Source organism: Artemia sp. Qi Xiang Cuo, chromosome 2 (genome assembly GCF_049724085.1).
Source record: "Artemia sp. Qi Xiang Cuo chromosome 2, ASM4972408v1, whole genome shotgun sequence".
In the NCBI taxonomy this organism is placed as follows: domain Eukaryota; kingdom Metazoa; phylum Arthropoda; class Branchiopoda; order Anostraca; family Artemiidae; genus Artemia; species Artemia sp. Qi Xiang Cuo.
In genome coordinates, this window is record NC_142795.1 from 52,017,685 (window position 1) to 52,035,832 (window position 18,148).

At 36.2% G+C, this 18,148-nt stretch overlaps 1 protein-coding gene across 1 annotated transcript in view; it reads left to right on the forward strand.

Annotated features, from left to right (window-relative positions):
* Positions 1 to 14,222: 14,222 nt before the first annotated feature.
* Positions 14,223 to 18,148, forward strand: part of LOC148955358 (tubby-related protein 4-like) — a 191,607-nt gene continuing 187,681 nt past the window's right edge. The window contains exon 1 of the mRNA XM_089107089.1: positions 14,223 to 14,405. The gene's annotated coding sequence lies outside the window, so the exon portion shown is untranslated. The remainder of the gene's footprint in view (positions 14,406 to 18,148) is intronic.

Sequence of the window (18,148 nt, forward strand, 5' to 3'; positions counted from 1 at the left end):
GAAGGGATGCTCCTATAAACTTCAGAGAGGGCTCATTTGAATGGAAATTGAAAGTTCTAGTTCAATTTTTACGAGTCAAAACAGATCAGAGGGCAACTAGCCCCACCCATGCCATTTTCTACTCAAACAAACCCGATATAAATATTCAAAAAGCCATTTTTTTAAATAGTTTAAAGTTCAGATAGCAAAACCTCTGGAGTTAACACAAGCCCCCCGGGTCTGGGGGCAGTCAATGTGAGTTGTATCGCTGGGGCCTTACATATATAGTTCTGATGAAGGAGGTGCTCGTAAAAATTTCAGAGAGGGCTAATTTTATTTAAAATTCGAAGTTCTGGTTTAATTTCTTAGAGTCAAAAGAGATTGGAGGGCAACTAGCCCCTCTCCCTCTCACGTCTTTTTCTTCCCCAAACCCATTCGATAAAAATTTTGAGGCAGCTATTTTGTTAAAAATAGTTTCAAACATCAGATGATTAAAACTCCGGGGTCGACAACAACCCTCAGGGCCCAGGGACAGGCGTTCTAAGTTATGCCCTGGGGGCATATATGGTTCTTGTGGAAGGGATGCTCGTATAAACTTCATAGAGGGCTCATTTGTTTAGAAATAGAAATTTCTAGTTCACTTTTTAAGAGTCAAAAGAGATCGGAAGGCAATGATTTGTTTAGAATTTAAAATTTCTACTTCACTTTTTAAATCAAAAGATCGGAGGGCGTGAGGAGCCCCCCCCCCACGCCCTTTTCCCCCAAACCCATCCTATACAAATTTTGAGCCATTTATTTTATTCACAAATTAGATAACATAAACTCCGGTGTCGACAAAACCCCCAAGGGTTCGGAGGCAGGCGTTGAAAGTTATGCCCTGTTGGCATATACGGTTCTTATCTAAGGAATGCTCGTATAAACTTCAGAGAGGGATCATTTGATTCGAAATTGAAAGTTCTAGTTCATTTTTTAAGAGTCAAAAGATATCGGAGGTTAACCAGCCCCCCGTGCCTTTTTTCCAAATGTATCCGATAGAATTTTTGAGATATCTATTTTGTTAAAAATAGTTCAAAGATCAAAAAACCAAAACTCCGGTGTCGAAACCACCCCCTCCCCCAGGGCCTATGGGAAGGAGTTGTAAGTTATTCCCTGGGGGCATATACAGTTCTTATGGAAGGGATGCTTGCATAAACTTCAGAGACGGCTCATTTGATTTTAAATTAAAAGTTCTAGTTCGCTTTCTCAGATTCAAAAGAGATCGGAGGGCCCCTAGCCCCCTCCCCCATGCCCTTTTTCCTCAAACCCATCCGAAGAAATTTTGAGATAGCCAGTTTTTAAAAAATAGCTCAAAGACTATATAACGAAAACCTTGGGGTTGGCAAAGGGCCCAATGGCAGGCGTTGTAAGTTATGTCCTGGGGGAATATATGGTTCTTATGGAAGGGATGCTCGTAAAAACTTCAGAGAGGGCTCATTTGACTGGAAATTGGAATTTCAGTCCAAGTTTTTGAGAGTCAAAAAAGATTTAAGTGCAACTAGCCCCCCCCCCACGCCTTTTTTTCCCCAAATGCATCTGATAAAGATTTTGAGATAGCCATTTTGTTAAAAATAGTTAAAAAGTCAGGTAACAAAAAACCAGGTGTCAACACAACCCCCGGGGCCCGGGGGCAGGCGTTGTAAGTTATGGCCTGAGGCATATATGGTTTTTATGAAAAGGATGCTCATATAAACTTCAGAGATGGCTCATTTGATTGAAAATGGAAAGTTCTAGTTCACTTTTAAGGAGTCAAAAGAGATCGAAGGGCAATTAGCCCTCCGCCAAACTCTTTCTCCCCAAACCCATCGGATAAAAATTTTGACATAGCCATTTTGTTAAAAATAGTTCAAACATCAGCTAATAAAAACTCCGAGGTGGACACAAACCCATTTTTTTACTTTGATACTAGTTTTGATACTTTGATGATTATTTGATTTTGAAAAAAAAGTTTGATGTTAAAATACGGCATTTTTAAAAGTTGAAACTTTTTGCAATCACAAACGAAGTTTTGTTAAAAATAGTTCAAGCATCAGATAATAAAAAGTCCGAGGTGGACACAAACCCATTTTTTTACTTTGATACTAGTTTTGATACTTTGATGAACATTTGATTTTGAAAAAAAAAGTTTGATGTTAAAATACGGTATTTTTAAAAGTTGGGACTTTTTGCAATCAAAAACGAAAAAAATTAATTAAAAAAAATTACGAAAAGGAAATTGTTCAAAGAAAAGTAAAGGCCATTTTAAACTTAAGATCAGCAGATACAAATAGCCTGTTAAAATTCAAGCTCAAAACGACCAGAAATTAAAGGCAACGCTATTGCTCTGCCTATAGTAAAGGCCATGCGGCTCCAGTGTGTTATTATTATTAATATTTTTTTTTCCCAGTAGCACTTCATATGGAAAAGGTCGTCATATAACCTTCAAAGGGGGCTCATTTGATTGAAAATCGAGAGTTCTAGTGTCCTTTTTAAGAGTCAAAAGTGATCGGAGAGCAACTAGCCCCCCCCCCCCAGCTGCCCTTTTTCCCAAGTGCATCCGAAAAAATTTTTGAGATAGCCATTTTGTTAAAAATAGTTCAGTGATCACATAACATAAACTCCGGTGTCGAGAAAACCCCCAAGGGTCCGGGGGCAGGTGCTTTAAGTTATGCCCTTGGGGCATATATGGTTCTAATGTAAGGAATGCTCGTATAAAGTTCAGAGAGGGATCATTTGATTGGAAATTGAAAGTTCTAGTTTAATTTTTAAGAGTTAAAAGGTATCGGAGGGCAACCAGCCCCCCACGCCTTTTTTTTTACCAAATCTATCAGATGAAAAATCTAGATAGCCATTTTGTTAAAAACAGTTCAAAGACGATAAAACCAAAAATCCGGTATCGACACAATCCCCCCCCCCAGGGCCTGTGGGCAGGCGTTGTAAGTTATTCCATGGGGGTATATACGGTTCTTATGGAAGGGATGCTTGCATAAACTTCAAAGACAGCTCATGTGATTTGAAATTGGTAGTTCCCTATTTAAGAGTCGAAAGAGATCGGAGGGCACCTATCCCCCCCTCCCTGCACTTTTTCCTCAATCCCATCCGATAAGAATTTTGAGATAGCCATTTTTTTTTTAAATAGCTCAAAGACTATATAACGAAAACTTCGGGGTTGACAAAGGTCCCAAGGGCCCAATGGCAGGCGTTGTAAGTTATGTCCTGGGGAAATATATGGCTCTTATGGAAGGGATGCTTGTAAAAACCGCAGAGAGGGCTCATTTGATTGGAAATTGGAAGTTCTCGTTCAATTTTTGAGAGTCAAAAGAGATTTTAGTGCAACTAGCCTCCCCCCCCGCACGCCCCTTTTTCCCCAAATGCATATGATAAAAATTTTGAGATAGCCATTTTGTTAAAATTTGTTAAAAAGTCAGGTAACAAAAACTCAGGTGTCAACACACCCCCAGGGCCCGGGGGCAGTTGTTGTAAGTTATGGCCTGAGGCATATATGGTCATTATGAAAAGGATGCTCATATAAACTTCAGAGATGGCTCATTTCATTCAAAATGTAAATTTCTAGTTCACTTTTAAGGACTCAAAAGAGATCGAAGGGCAATTAGCCCTCCACCACACTCTTCCTCCCCAAAACTATCGGATAAAAATTTTGACATAGCCATTTTGTTAAAAATAGTTCAAAGATCAGATAATAAAAATCCCGAGGTGGACACAACCCCATTTTTTCACTTTGATACTAGCTTTGATACTTTGATGAACATTTGATTTTGAAAAAAAGTTTGATTTTAAAATAAAGTATTTTTAAAAATTTGAAACTTTTTGCAATCAATGAGGAACAAAAATTAATTAAAAAAAATTACGAAAAAGAAATTTTTCAAAGAAATGTAAAGGCTATTTTAAATTTAAGATCAGCAGATACAAATACCTGTTAAATTTCAAACTCAAAACGACCAGAAATCAGAGGCAATGCTATAGCGTTGCCTATAGTAAAGGCCATACGGCTCCAATGTCTTATTCTTATTATTATTATTATTATTTTCCCAGAAGCACTTCATATGGAAGGGGTCGTCATATAACCTTCAAAGGGGGCTCATTCGATTGGAAATCGAGAGCTCTAGTGCCCTTTTAAAGAGTCAAAAGTGATCGGAGGGCAAATAGCCCCCCTTGCCCATTTTCCCAAATGCATCCGATAAAAATTTTGAAATAGCTATTTTGTTAAAAATAGTTCAAAGATCATATAACAAAAATTCTGGTGTCGAAACAAACCTCCAGGGCCTGTGGGCAGGCGTTGTAAGTTATTCCCTGGGGGGCATTAGCGGTTCTTATGGAAGGGATGCTTGAAGAAATCGAGAGCTCTAGTGCCCTTTTAAAGAGTCAAAAGTGATCGGAGGGCAAATAGCCCCCCTTGCCCATTTTCCCAAATGCATCCGATAAAAATTTTGACATAGCTATTTTGTTAAAAATAGTTCAAAGATCATATAACAAAAATTCTGGTGTCGAAACAAACCTCCAGGGCCTGTGGGCAGGCGTTGTAAGTTATTCCCTGGGGGGCATTAGCGGTTCTTATGGAAGGGATGCTTGAAGAAAGGGATACTTTTTGCAATAAAAAACAAACAAAAATTAATACAAAAACACTTTCTGAAAAAAAAGTTTTTCAAAGAAAAGCAAAGGCCATTTTAAACTTCAGATCAGCAAGTGCAAATACCTGTTAAAATTCAAACTCAAAACAACCAGAAATCACAGGCAACGCTATTGCTTTGCATATAGTAAAGGCCATACGGGTTCAATGTTTTATTATTTTTATTATTTTAAAGAAAAGTTTTTCAAAGAAAATTAAAAGCCATTTTAAACTTCAGATCATCAGATACAAATACCTGTTAAAATTTAAACTCAAAACGACCAGAAATAGAATAAATGAAACCCAAAACGAACAGACATTAAAGAAACAATCATAGAAAAAAACATACAAAAAGTAATAATATAAATGAATAAATAACTCTTAAAGCGAGTAATGCATAAATTGAATATGCAATTCAAGCTTAAAACGAAAAATATATTTATCTATTGAAGTATAAATGAAACCCAAAAGCAACAGAAATAAAATAAAGAATCAGTGCAAACAAACATACAATAGATATTAATGTAAATGAATAAATAAATCTTAAAACGAGTGAAACTTAAATGAATATGCAAATCAAGCTTGGAACAACAAAAATCACTACAAACAAGTGTTTGGGATCGCCTTCTATCCCCCGATCTCACTTTAAAAGTCTAAAACCTACTGCGTCATGGCCCTTTACTGAAAACTATGTGTGTCTTGAACAGTCTTGGAAACTAGAAACAAAATCAAATTGAATATTTGATATATAATGATATTAATTGTTTAAAGATCCATCAGTTCAAAATTTTATTTCACTGTAATTTTATCTATATTTTCAATATAAGGACTGGAAAAGAAAATATTTGTAATATAATTCGTTTTCAGTGAACCACCAATGATTTTTATGATCCATCTTTTTGCAATCAAAAACGAACTTTTTGCAATCAAAAACGAACAAAAATTAGTTAAAAACACTTTCTGAAAAAGAAGTTTTAAAAAGAAAATAAAAGGCCATTTTAAACTTCAGATCAGCAGATGCAAATACCTGTAAAAATTAAAACACAACACGACCAGAAATCAGAGGCAACGCTATAGCGTTGCATATAGTGAAGGCCATACGGGTTCAGCGTTTTATTATTTTTATTATTTTAAAGAAAAGTTTTTCAAAGAAAAGCAAAGGCCATTTTAAACTTCAGATCAGCAGATGCAAATACCTTTTAAAATTCAAACTCAAAACGACCAGAAATCAGAGGCAACGCTATAGCGTTGCATATAGTGAAGGCCATACGGGTTCAATGTTTTATTATTTTAAAGAAAAGTTTTTCAAATAAAAGTAATGGCCATTTTAAACTTCAGATCATCATATACAAATACCTGTTAAAATTTAAACTCAAAACGACCAGAAATAAAATAAATGAAACCCAAAACGAACAGACATTAAAGAAACAATCATAGAAAAAAACATACAAAAAGTAATAATATAAATGAATAAATAAATCTTAAAGCGAGTAATGCATAAATTGAATATGCAATTCAAGCTTAAAACGAAAAAAATATTTATCTATTGAAGTATAAATGAAACCCAAAAGGAACAGAAATAAAATAAAGAATCAATGCAAACAAACATACAATAGATGTTAATGTAAATGAATAAATAAATCTTAAAACGAGTGAAACTTAAATTGAACATGTAAATCAAGCTTGAAACAAAAAAATCACTACAAACAAGAGTTTGGGTATCGCCTTCTATCCCCCGATCTCACTTTAAAAGTCTAAAACCTACTGCGTCACGGCCCTTTACTGAAAACTATGTGTGTCTTGAACAGTCTTGGAAACTAGAAACAAAATCAAATTGAATATTTGATATATAATGATATAAACTATTTAAAGATCCCTCAGTTCAAGATTTTATTTCACTGTAATTTTATTTATATTTTCAATATAAGAACTGGAAAAGAAAATATTTGTAATATAATTCGTTTTCAGTGAACCACCAATGATTTTTATGATCCATCTTTTTGCAATCAAAAACGAACAAAAATTAATTAAAAAACACTTTCTGAAAGAGAAGTTTTTCAAAGAAAAGAAAAGGCCATTTTAAACTACAGATCAGCAAGTGCAAATACCTGTTAAAATTCAAACTCAACACAACCAGAAATCACAGGCAACGCTATTGCGTTGCACATAGTGAAGGCCATACGGGTTCAATGTTTTATTATTTTTATTATTATAAAGAAAAGTTTTTCAGTGAACCAACAATGATTTTTACAGTTAAGGAAGGAGACTATTTTAGGGGTCTTGAACAATTTTAGAAAGAACAAATAAATTAAACTGAATATTTGATGTATAGTGATATTAATTTCTGAAAGCTCATCAGTTCAAAATTTTACTGTACTTTTAATGTTGATTTTCAATATTAAGTACACAAAAAAATATTTGCAATACAATTCGTTTTCAGCACACATTAAATACCAACATATACATTAAAAGAATCGGATTTTTACGCTCATTTCAAATATACAAGTGACAAAATCTAATGAAAGTGACAATATAAGTATATATAAATAAGTGACATAATCTAGAAATATAAGTGACAAAATCTAAAAGTGACAAAATCTTAATGAAAATCAAACCTTCAGATTCAGCGTTTCAGAAAAGGAATTTTGTGTTTTTTGCCAGAAGAAAGATCACGGATGCGTGCTTGTTAGTTTTTTTTTTATTTGCTTTTTCCCAGGGGTGATCACATCGATCCAGTGGGCCTAGAATATTGCGAGAGGGCTCATTCGAACGAAAATTAAAAGTTCTAGTGCTCTTTTTAAGTGACCCAAATAATTGGAGGGCATCTAGGCCCCTTCTTCGCTCATTTTTTCCCAAAGTCACCCGATTAAACCTTTGACATAGCCATTTTGATCAGCATAGTCGAAAATCTTATAACTAATGTCTTTGAGGATGACTTAATCCCCCACAGTGCCAGGGGGAAGGGCTGCAAGTCTTGAACTTAGCTCATTCTTTACACATAGTATTGGTTATTGGGAAGTATACAGACGTTTTCAAGGGGGTATTTTTCTGGTGGGGGGTGGGGCGGAGGAGGGGATTAAGAGGGAGGATCTTTCCACGGAGGATCTTTTCATGGGGGAAGGGGCATTTATATGAAGGAGGCACCGGATTTACCCGCACTATTTAAAAAACGATCAGAAATCAAATAAAAATACAAGTTTTTTCAATTAAAATAAGGAGCAACATCAAAGCTTAAAACGAACAGAAATTATTACGTATATGATGGGATTCGCCCCCCTAGTCAATGCATCGCTCTTTCCGCTAAAGCTTTTTTTAGAACTTTCAAAAGAGCTGTCTATTCTAATTATACGGCCTTTGTGATTCAGGGGTCATTCTTAAATAATTGGAACAAAATTTGAATTTTAGCGTAAAGAAAAAGGTATTGACTCGAGCAGGGAAGTGTATATGACCAAGGTTTTGGCTGGGTTGACCATCTCAGCCCTAATATACGTAAGGGTATACTTAGTGAACTTGGGGATACCTTTATACCTCCATCCATCCCCCTCATTCGCATTGAAGTTAAGCAGTGAAAAGTTGTTGTATGATAAAGGGGTGCAGGGAGTGGAAATCCCGTCAAGGCCCCAGAAAGTGTATTACCTCAATTTGTTCATTATAACACTGCCCTAGGTAATTTAAATGTTTATAAGACAACGTTTGGGCACCCTTTTAATTCTTTAATGGAATGTATCAGGACCAATCCGACTGAGATAGTGCACTCGTATGTTAGCAATACTCGAGACATCCTTCAACAACAGGTTCTTGAATGGGGGGGGGATGGTGTTGAATCATTCTTCTCTCAAAAGATTTCTTATTTAAACGGAAAGTCGAGTGATGTATTTTTAGTATACATGTCAACTGAAAATCAAACATTTCATCCGGACTCACTTGATTTTTAGGATCCATTTTTGGGTTGGGTTGATAATATGGTCACGAAATTGGATAACTATTCTTAGAGGGGCAGTGGTTCAATAGTATTGTTTGTTGAAAATTTAGATTTACATGTGGGTAAATTACGTAAGCAGTTTATTAGAGGAATGCTTCAAGTATGCCTTTTTCGGTGCTACACATAGACCATTGAAAAATCATGCTAGTAAAATTTGGATGATTAGGCAATTAATGGGGGTGCTAAGGACAGGTTTCCTGGAGTAAATTTATATGTTTAACAGGTAAATATCCGGTAACACTGAAAGAATCAAATATTTTTGAACAGGTTAACGAATATTGGGGAAATGGTGCTACCCTGCTTTAATATGACACTTAATTGGAAGAAGGAGAGTCGGTCACACAAAAAGGGGGTTTATATTGTGTTAGGGCTCCGTCTATTCAACCTGTTATGCACTAGGTATAGATTCCTTACGAGCCTGTCATATAACCAGATTCAACTGGAACTCTATTCGCATTACTGATATTAGTAGGTTTTAAGCGAGAGGTCGGGGAACTTTTTCTATTGACCAATGTGTCTATCAATGTTTAACACAGAATTAAAACTGAAACATCAAGGAGGCACACTTGTGCCTCTTTAAAGAGGCGACCCACCACAATGTTAGTCTTTCTGCGACGTAGCGGTCGCAAAGAGACAGCGGTGATCGCATTTTGTAGCCCAAGCTCCAACTAAGAAACGTGCAAAATTTCACCCCCCTCCGACTTTATCTTCATGGGTAAAAGTGGGCCCGAAGTTTAGACCCCCCGACCAAAAATCCCCTTTAAGGTTGTCTGATTGGGCTGAAATTTAGAGGTTAAGCTTTCCTAGGGCCCGGGAGCTTACCCTCGAAATTTTAGCTCAATCCGATCACTCCTTCCCTGTTTTCCAAAAAACAAATATAGCCACTTAAAGTTCATTTCTCTTTTTTTTTCAGCCACACCTACAGGCCACAGTTGGCAACGGATCCGGGTGAATGAGGACTCATTCGAAGCGGAATTCAACCTGTTAGGGCCTTTTGATATTTTCAGACCGAAAAAATTATCCCCCGAATTTACATTTACGAAAAACCTCGTTTCCCCATAAGAGCCCATGTTAATTTTTCCCACCAAAGACGCCCTTTAACGTTGTCCGATCGGGCTGAGATTTAGAGGATAAGCTTTCCTTGGGCATGGGAGCTTATCCTCCAAATTTCAGCTCAATCCAATCCTTCCTTCCCTATTTTCCAAAAAACAAATATCAAGTTTTGTGGGGATTTGCTTGCCTCAAAAATAGATACCAGAGACTAAAATAAAATAACAAGTGTCTCTGTGGTACAATGGTCGCTGTTCCTGACTATCAGGCGGAATATCCGGGTTCGATTCCCTGTCAGAGAAAATTTTTTATATACTGAATTTAAAGTTTAAAAAAGAAACTCAGTTCCTTCCCTGTTTTCCAAAAAACCAATATAGCCACTTAATGTTCATTTCTCTTCTTTTTTTTCAGCCATGCCTACAGGCCACAGTTGGCAACGGAACCGGATGAATGAGGACTCATTCGAACCGGAATTCGACCCAGCAGGGCCTTTTGATATTTTCAGACCGAAAAAATTATCCCCCGAATTTACATTTACTAAAAACCTCGTTTTCCCATAAGAGCCCATGTTAATTGTTGAATAATAAGTAATAAACTGTACAAAAACGTGCAGAAATTATTTGAAAAAAAAACTACGTTTTCTAAAGAGTTAAAGAGGCTGAGTTACAAGGTCGAACCTTAAACCGTACAGGAATTAGGAGGCACAGTTGGGGGCCTTCCGCCCCTCCATGCCCCTCGAGTTTGCAGCCACGTTTGTTAAGGTTTTTTAAGTCCTGTACCCTGCAATTAATTTGTCGTACCAATACGAATGAAACTGTTTCAATGGCATTTTTTTAATATCTTCTGAGGATTTGGCAATGACTACTCAGTCTTTTGTAGTTATAACTACAAACTTGTCTCTGTGTCAGGCAGTGTTATGTACTCAGTGTGATCATGTATAATGGTAAAATAAATGAACCTGGACTGCTATTTTATTCTGAGCCCTTCTTCTGTTCCCTGGTTTTCTGTTAAAAATTGTTAAAGTTCATCACAGTATAGGTTATTGGTTAGGGAAAAATCTCCTGAGGAAACGGAAAATAATAATTCTCAGTAGGGTTTTTAATCAAATAAATGCAATAGGGTTTTTTAATGGTAAAAGATTTAAGCAGACTTTGATTTTGTTGGAAAATAGCGTTTTGCAACGGACAAATTGGGGTGTGGTAGCCCTTCTCGATAAAAGATGAAATAGTGTTTTTTATGGTAAAAAACTATACCAGATTTCTTTTGCGCTGCAAACCAGTTCTTCGCCAGAGCAAAAGTAGGGGGTGACCTTAAAAAACCTTAACAAAAGAGGCTGCAAAAGCGGGGTGTTTGGGGGGCGGCAGCCCCCCAACTGTGCCTCCTAATCCCTGTACGTTTTAAGGTTCGACCTTGTAACTCAGCCTCTTTAACTTTTTAGAAAACGTAGTTTTTTTTTTCAAATAATTATATGAAGCATTGCAGGTGACATAACTACCAGTCTTGGGGAATAGTTTCGAATGATAAAGCAATCTTTTAATTTAAAAATTATTAAAAGACACTTTTGAAAAGTGACACTGTTGAACTTGATTGCGAATCTAAACTCACAGACGTGTGCGATAGGTCAAATTAAATCGTGTTAAAGAACATGAAGCCATTGCGGTCTCTTTTGCGCAGGCTCAAAGGGACTCGATGAATACCATGCAATTGAGAGGATTTTGAGAAATTTTGTGGGCTAAACTCACGGACGTGTCCGATAGGTCAAATTCAAATCATGTTAAAGAACATGAAACGATCGCAGTCTCTTTTGCGCCCACCGCAGAAAATACCCACCGTGGAAAATACCCCCCCTCCCCCGCGGAAAATACTCTCACGAAAATATCCCTCCCCCGAGGAAAATCTCCTCCTCCAGAGTAAAATAAGCCCCGGGAAAAATACCTCCCCCCCGCGGAAAATATTGCTCCTTGGAAAATACCCTCACAGAAAATACCCCACTCCCACGTGTAAAATAAGGTTTCGAAATCTGATACTTTTATGTGAGTTTTTTTAATTTCGTTGAAAAGTGCTAAGGAACGTGAAAAAGAGGAATTTACACACCAGAAGTATCTTAAAATCTGAAAGAAATACAAATCCATTTGTGTTGAAAAGACTTCCAAATGAACTTCTGCAATTTTTTGCAGTAACGGGTGCTAAATTAAAAAAAAAATGAAGAATAAAAAAAATATAGGCGAACAATCATCAAAATTAAGCTAAAAAATATGGTACCAAAAAATTTAAGACGGTTTAGCTTTTCTTTGAAAGGATAGTTGGATTTGGGATCCAACAAATTTTTATTGTTTAAGTTTTTACGGACGAAAGCATTGCCAAATTCTACGAGTTTGTTTTTCTTATCTTCCAAGTGTAAAACTACCAAAAATCACCATTAATAAATAAATGAAACCCCAAACTAACAGAAATTACAGTAGATCGCTTAGCCAAATTCAAAACGAGCAAAAATTAAAAGGAGTATGGCTGACAATGCCCATGTATTCTTCAGACAAGAACACAATTTGGATTTTACTTAAAAAAATCAAATAACCGTGTATTGTTAGTTTGATATACATATTTTGATATTCATTCCTTATAGTCATAAAACTTCTTTGTTTATTGAAAAAAAAAATTTTTATATGAATTTCCCTTCATCTTTTATTGACATAGTCTTTTTCATATAAACGATATTTTATATCTTTTTATTTTTTCCTATTAGACTCCATAGTTTTTATTTTGAAGATTATTGGACTTTATTTCTGCTCATTTTTGATTTAATAATGCTCTTTACTTTTCTTAAAAAAACTTCTGTTTCCCATTAACAAATACTGTCTGTAAGTAAGTAAATAAAAAAACAAACAAATCTTTCAACTGAAAGTAAGAAGCAATATCAAACCTTAAAACGAACTGAAATTGTTACATAGATGAAAGGGGTATCCACCTCCTCAAGACCTCGCTCCTTACGTTAAAGTTTTTTTTTTATAAAATTTTAAAACAAAGCTTATTGTTCTAATTAAAGGACCATTGTGTTTCAGGAATCGTTCTTAAAGAATTATGACAAAAAGTCTAAACTTTGGCGTAAAGAGCAATGTCTTGTGGAAGGGGCAACTCCTTTCATATACGTAATAATTTCTGTTCATTTTAAGTTTTGATGTTGCTCCTTACTTGCAGTTGAAAAAACTAGTTTTTTAAAATTTAATTTCTTATCATTTATAAATAATACCCGGAAATCCAGCTCTCTCTCCATGAAAAATTTCAGTACTTATGTATTATACGCCACTCACTCAAGTTTACGATGCGTAAAACTCGAGAACAAACCGGTTTCTTCGTTACTTTAGAAACAACTTTGGGCGATATATTTGCACATTAGGGAGGGGGGAGTAATGTATAGTGGGTCTTCATGCATAATATTTTAGGTGCAATTATTCTTCATATTATTAAGTAAGAATTGTTTTCTGACTTCAAACTGTCCATACACATTACCCTCCCCCCCCTTATGTGCAAAAATATAGCCAAAATTATATATTTCCCATCTGTTCTGTTGCTTGTGTTTGTCTTGTCTCGTGCAAAGCTGAGAGAAACTAACGAACAGGGTTGCCACCCTGACCTGGAAGAATTTACTAAATCGTAGAGGAAAAATTTACTAGATTTTTTTTTTACTAGATCTAGTAAAATCCTACTGACGGTGGCAACCCTGCTAACGAAGTAACTGGTTTGTTCTCGAGTTTTACACAGTGTAAACTTGAGTGAGTGGTGTATAATAAACAAGAACCAAAATTCCTTCCCCCTGCGGAAAATAATAAAACAAAACTCAAATAGAATTCTCAAATTCGGGAAACATTATTTTCCACGGGGAGATATTTTTCGGGAGAGGGGTATTTTCCGGGGGGGGGGAGTATTTTCCACACGGGGGATATTTTCCAGGGGTAATTCTCGGGGGGGGGGCATTTTCCTTGGGGGTAGGGTATTTTCCAAAAGGTATTTTCTTGGGGAGGGGTATTTTCTGCGGGGGGTTATTTTCCGCGGGAGGTATTTTCCGGGGATATTTTCCGGGAGGGGGTATTTTCCGCAGGGGTGTTTTCCGAGGGGGTAACCGCCGGAAATCGATGTATAGAGGTTCCCGGGGGACCAGAGCGATTATATTCATGGAGGCCATATTACTTCCCACAGCTAATTCAATTTAAATTGAAAATGATTCGAATGGTTCTTAAATTAGTTTTACACTGGACGACTGTTTTATCCTTCATAAAAAATTTTTAAGCTTCTATTTATTCTATTTCGCCTAACTATCCCAAACCTGAAGGTAATTTTTAGTTCTACTAGAAGCAAGACGGAAGAATGCATCTGAGCCTTGTAACAACAACGACTTGGGCCTGCTCAGTATTTTATATATATATATATATATATATATATATATATATATATATATATATATATATATATATATATATATATATATATATATATATATATATATATATATATATATATATATATATATATATATATACATATATATATATACATTATTTCTTTCAGTCTTTCGGATGGCGTCTGAACAGAGCAACGTACTATCAAGAAGGATGGCTTGCTACTGGTAATGCTCGTGGTATAGTGGGAGTAACTTTTACTGCTTCTCATTGTTTGTATGGAATCCACGGGAAAGAAAACACTGATTCCGTTCTTCCGCAGAGGACGAATTTCAATCTTCGTGGACACAGAGCTCAAGTGAGTAAAAATTGAAGATAATTTATACCCTACTATTTTGAGTATTTTAGATTTGAATAGAAGACCCTAGCTTTGCATTGCAGAAAAAAGAAACAAGGAAGCCTCAACTAAAATGAGAACTAATAAGGCACATAGGCTGGGATTAGCTTTTGGGGGGAGGGGGGTGTGTAAAATAAGGGTTTATATTACCCCCCACATTTACTAAAGACTACTTAAATGTGTCACCTATAGTGCTTTTGAATTTCAAAGGGAAGCAATTTTTGAATATCTAGTCTATTCCTTGGAAAATGTATTAGGCTTACGGGATTCCGTATAAATTCTAGGAAAAGCAGAAATGTGTGTGTCCTTGTGTGTTCGTAGTTGTTTATTTGTAGTCTAACGCAAACTTGCGATTAACAGTTTTAGACCAAACATATATTGATATTAAAAACTGAGATTTCAGAGTGGAAATATGGCCAAATTCCACTCCGAATAAAGGTGGCCAGGATGGACTTTAGATAAACATAAAATTTTAGATGTATTGCCATTCAAAACTTTTACGGAAATGGGGTGCAAATTATTAAGCGTCAATAGTAGAAGGGTTAACAATTCGTTGAGAGTCTACAGTCGTTTGTCGGGATTTTAGTGCTGTTCAAGGATAATGTTGCGGCACAAAGCTACAGGAAAATAAATTATCTCATTAGGGCTAGGTACAGAATTACGGCCATAAAACACCATGACTATGAGCCGTGGCTGGGGGGTCGAGAAACATTCTGGGGGGCGGGGGGTCAAGATTCCAAAACAAATTAAATTTTTTGGATTGGATATACTGAAACAGCCATCAAATTGAGCTTTTACATTTATTAATTCGATATATTGCTTTTCTTCTAATTCCTGTGAAATATTCTGATAAAATATTTTTTTCAACTGTGGATTCAAATTAAGTGCATATTTTATATGTATTTCAATCTCAATAGGAATTTTCAACTAAGGTCTTATAACATTTTGCAATAAGACCTTTCTGTCATTGCTTCTTTTTTTAATTAATTAAAAAAAAATGTTTTGCACAAAATAAGTTTTTCAAAAAGAAGTAAAGAACTCCATGAAACCAAAAATGAACAAAAATAGAATCAAATAATCTACCTATCATACAACTACCACAAATCAGTATAAATAAATAAATGAAACCCAAAACAAACAGAAATTAGAATAAATAATAGAGTCAAATTCAAAACGAGCAGAAAATAATATGAGTAGGGTTCTAAACCCCATGCTTTCTAAAAGCCAGAATACAATTTATACTATACTGAAAAAATTCAAATGAATTTACTGAAAAAAATGTGCATTGTCAGTTTAATATGCATATGCTGATATTTATTCGTAAAAATCTTAATTAATTTTTTTTTCAATTATAAAAATGAAAACATTTAAAATATTTTTTTCAGTGAAGTACAAATAATATTCTGGCTTTTAGAAAGCATGGGGTTTAGAACCCCATGCTCGTTTTGAGTTTTACTGGGTTATTTATTTTAATTTTTGTTTGTTTTGGGTTTCATTTATTTATTGATGCTCATTTTTGGTAGTTGTATGCTTGCTAGATTATTTTATTCTATTTTTGTTCATTTATGGTTTAATGGACTTCTTTACTTTTTTTTACAAAACTTATTTTGTGGAAAAAGTTTTTTTTTAATTAATTGCTGTTCGTGTTTTATCGACGTAGTCTTTTTCAGGGAGAAAGACTGAGCCTCTACTAAAGTTAAAAAACCATCCCTTCCATAAAAACCTAAAATACCCCCTGGGCATAACTTACAACCTTTGCCCCTGATCTGTGGGGTTTGTTTCCAACCAAAAATCCTTGTTATATGATATTCAGACTATTTTGAATAGAATGGCTATCTCAAAATTTCTATTAGATGCATTTGGGACAATTAGACATGTGTGTGTGTGATGGGGGGGGGAGCTGCCCTTTGATCACTTTGGCTCTCAAAAAGAGCCTAGAGTGGCTGAACACAAATCCAAAATGTCCAAAAAGCATTTGGGACAATACGACATGTGTGTGTGGGCGGGGGGGCGTAGCTGCCCTTCGATCACTTTGGCTCTCAAAAAGAGCATAGAGCGGCTGAACAAAAATACAATGTACCCCCTCCGAAGTTTATATGACCACGCTTTCTATAAAATACTTATATGTCCCAACGGCTTAACTTACAACCCTTGCCCTGAAGGCTCGGGGGATTTATTATCCTCAAAGACATAATTTCCAGACCTTTCTGGTAGGCTAAACAAACTGGCTAACACAAAATTTTGGTTGGAAGTGTTCAGGGGAATGATGGAAGTGGGGGGGGGGGTCATTTGCTCACTGATCACTTTCGACTAATAAAAAAGGCACTATTCCACACAATTTCCAAACCAATGAGCCCTTTTTGAAGCTTCTACGACAAAAATTTCTATAAAAACCTTATATGCCCCAAGGGTATAACTTACGAGCCTTGTCCCGAGGGCTATGGGGGGAGGGTTGTCATCCTCAAAGACATAATTTCCTGACCTATCAAGGATGTTGAATGAAATGGCCATATCAAAATGTTGATCGGACATGTTTGGGGAAATGATGGGCGTGGGGAGGCTCAAATTACATTTGACTATTAAAAAGGGCAATATCCCTCGCAATTCCCAATCGAATGAGCCCTTTTTGAAGTTTTTACAACAACACTTTCCATAAAACATGATAAGCCCCCAGGACATAACTTACAACCTTAGCCCCGAGGGCTGTAGGGGGGGGGGGTTCATACTCAAAAACATAATTTCCGGACCCTTCAACTACGTTCAAAAAAAATGGCTACCGTAGATCAAAATGTTGATCGGAAGTTTTTGGGGAAATGTTGGGCGTGGGGAGGGGGCATTTGCCCTCCGATCGCTTTTGACTATTAATAAGGGCACTAGCCCTCTCAAATCCTAATTGAATGAGCTCTTTTTGAAGTTTCTACGACAACGCTTTCTATCAAAAATCTTATATGCCCCCAGGGTATAACTTACAACCTTTGCCCTGGGGGCTCTGGGGGGTTTATCATCCTCAAAGACATAATTTCCGGACCTTTCAACTATTTTGAACAAAATGGCAATCTCAAATTTTGATTGTATGTGTTTGGGGAAATGGTGGGCATGAGAGGGGGTTAGCTGCCTTCCAATCACTTTCGACTATTAAAAAGGGCACTAGCCCTTTCAATTTCCAATCGAATGAGCCCGTTTTGAAGTTTCTATGACAACACTTACTGTAAAAACCTTATATGCCCCCAGGGCATAACTTACAACCCCTGCCCTGAGGGTTGTGGGGGGGACGACATCCTTAAAGACCTAATTTCCAGAAGTTTAAACTACGCTGAACACAATGGCTATTTTCAAATTTTGATTGGATGTGTTTGGAAAAATGTGGGCGTGAGAAGAGGGTTACCCTTTAATCACTTTCTACTATTAAAAAGGGCACTAGCCCTTTCAATTTTCAATTAAATGAGCCATTTATGAACGTTCCACGACAATACTTACTGTAAAAACCTTATATGCCCCCAGGGCATAACTTACAAGCCTTACCCTGAGGGCTTTGGGGGGGGGGGGGGTATCATCCCTAAAGACTAAAATTTCCAGAATTTTCAAAACTAGGTTGAAGAAAAGGGCTATCTCAAAATTTTGATTGGATGTGTTTGGGGAAATGGTGGGCGTGAGAGGAGAGTTAGATGCCCTCCAATCACTTTTGACTATTTAAAAGGGCACTA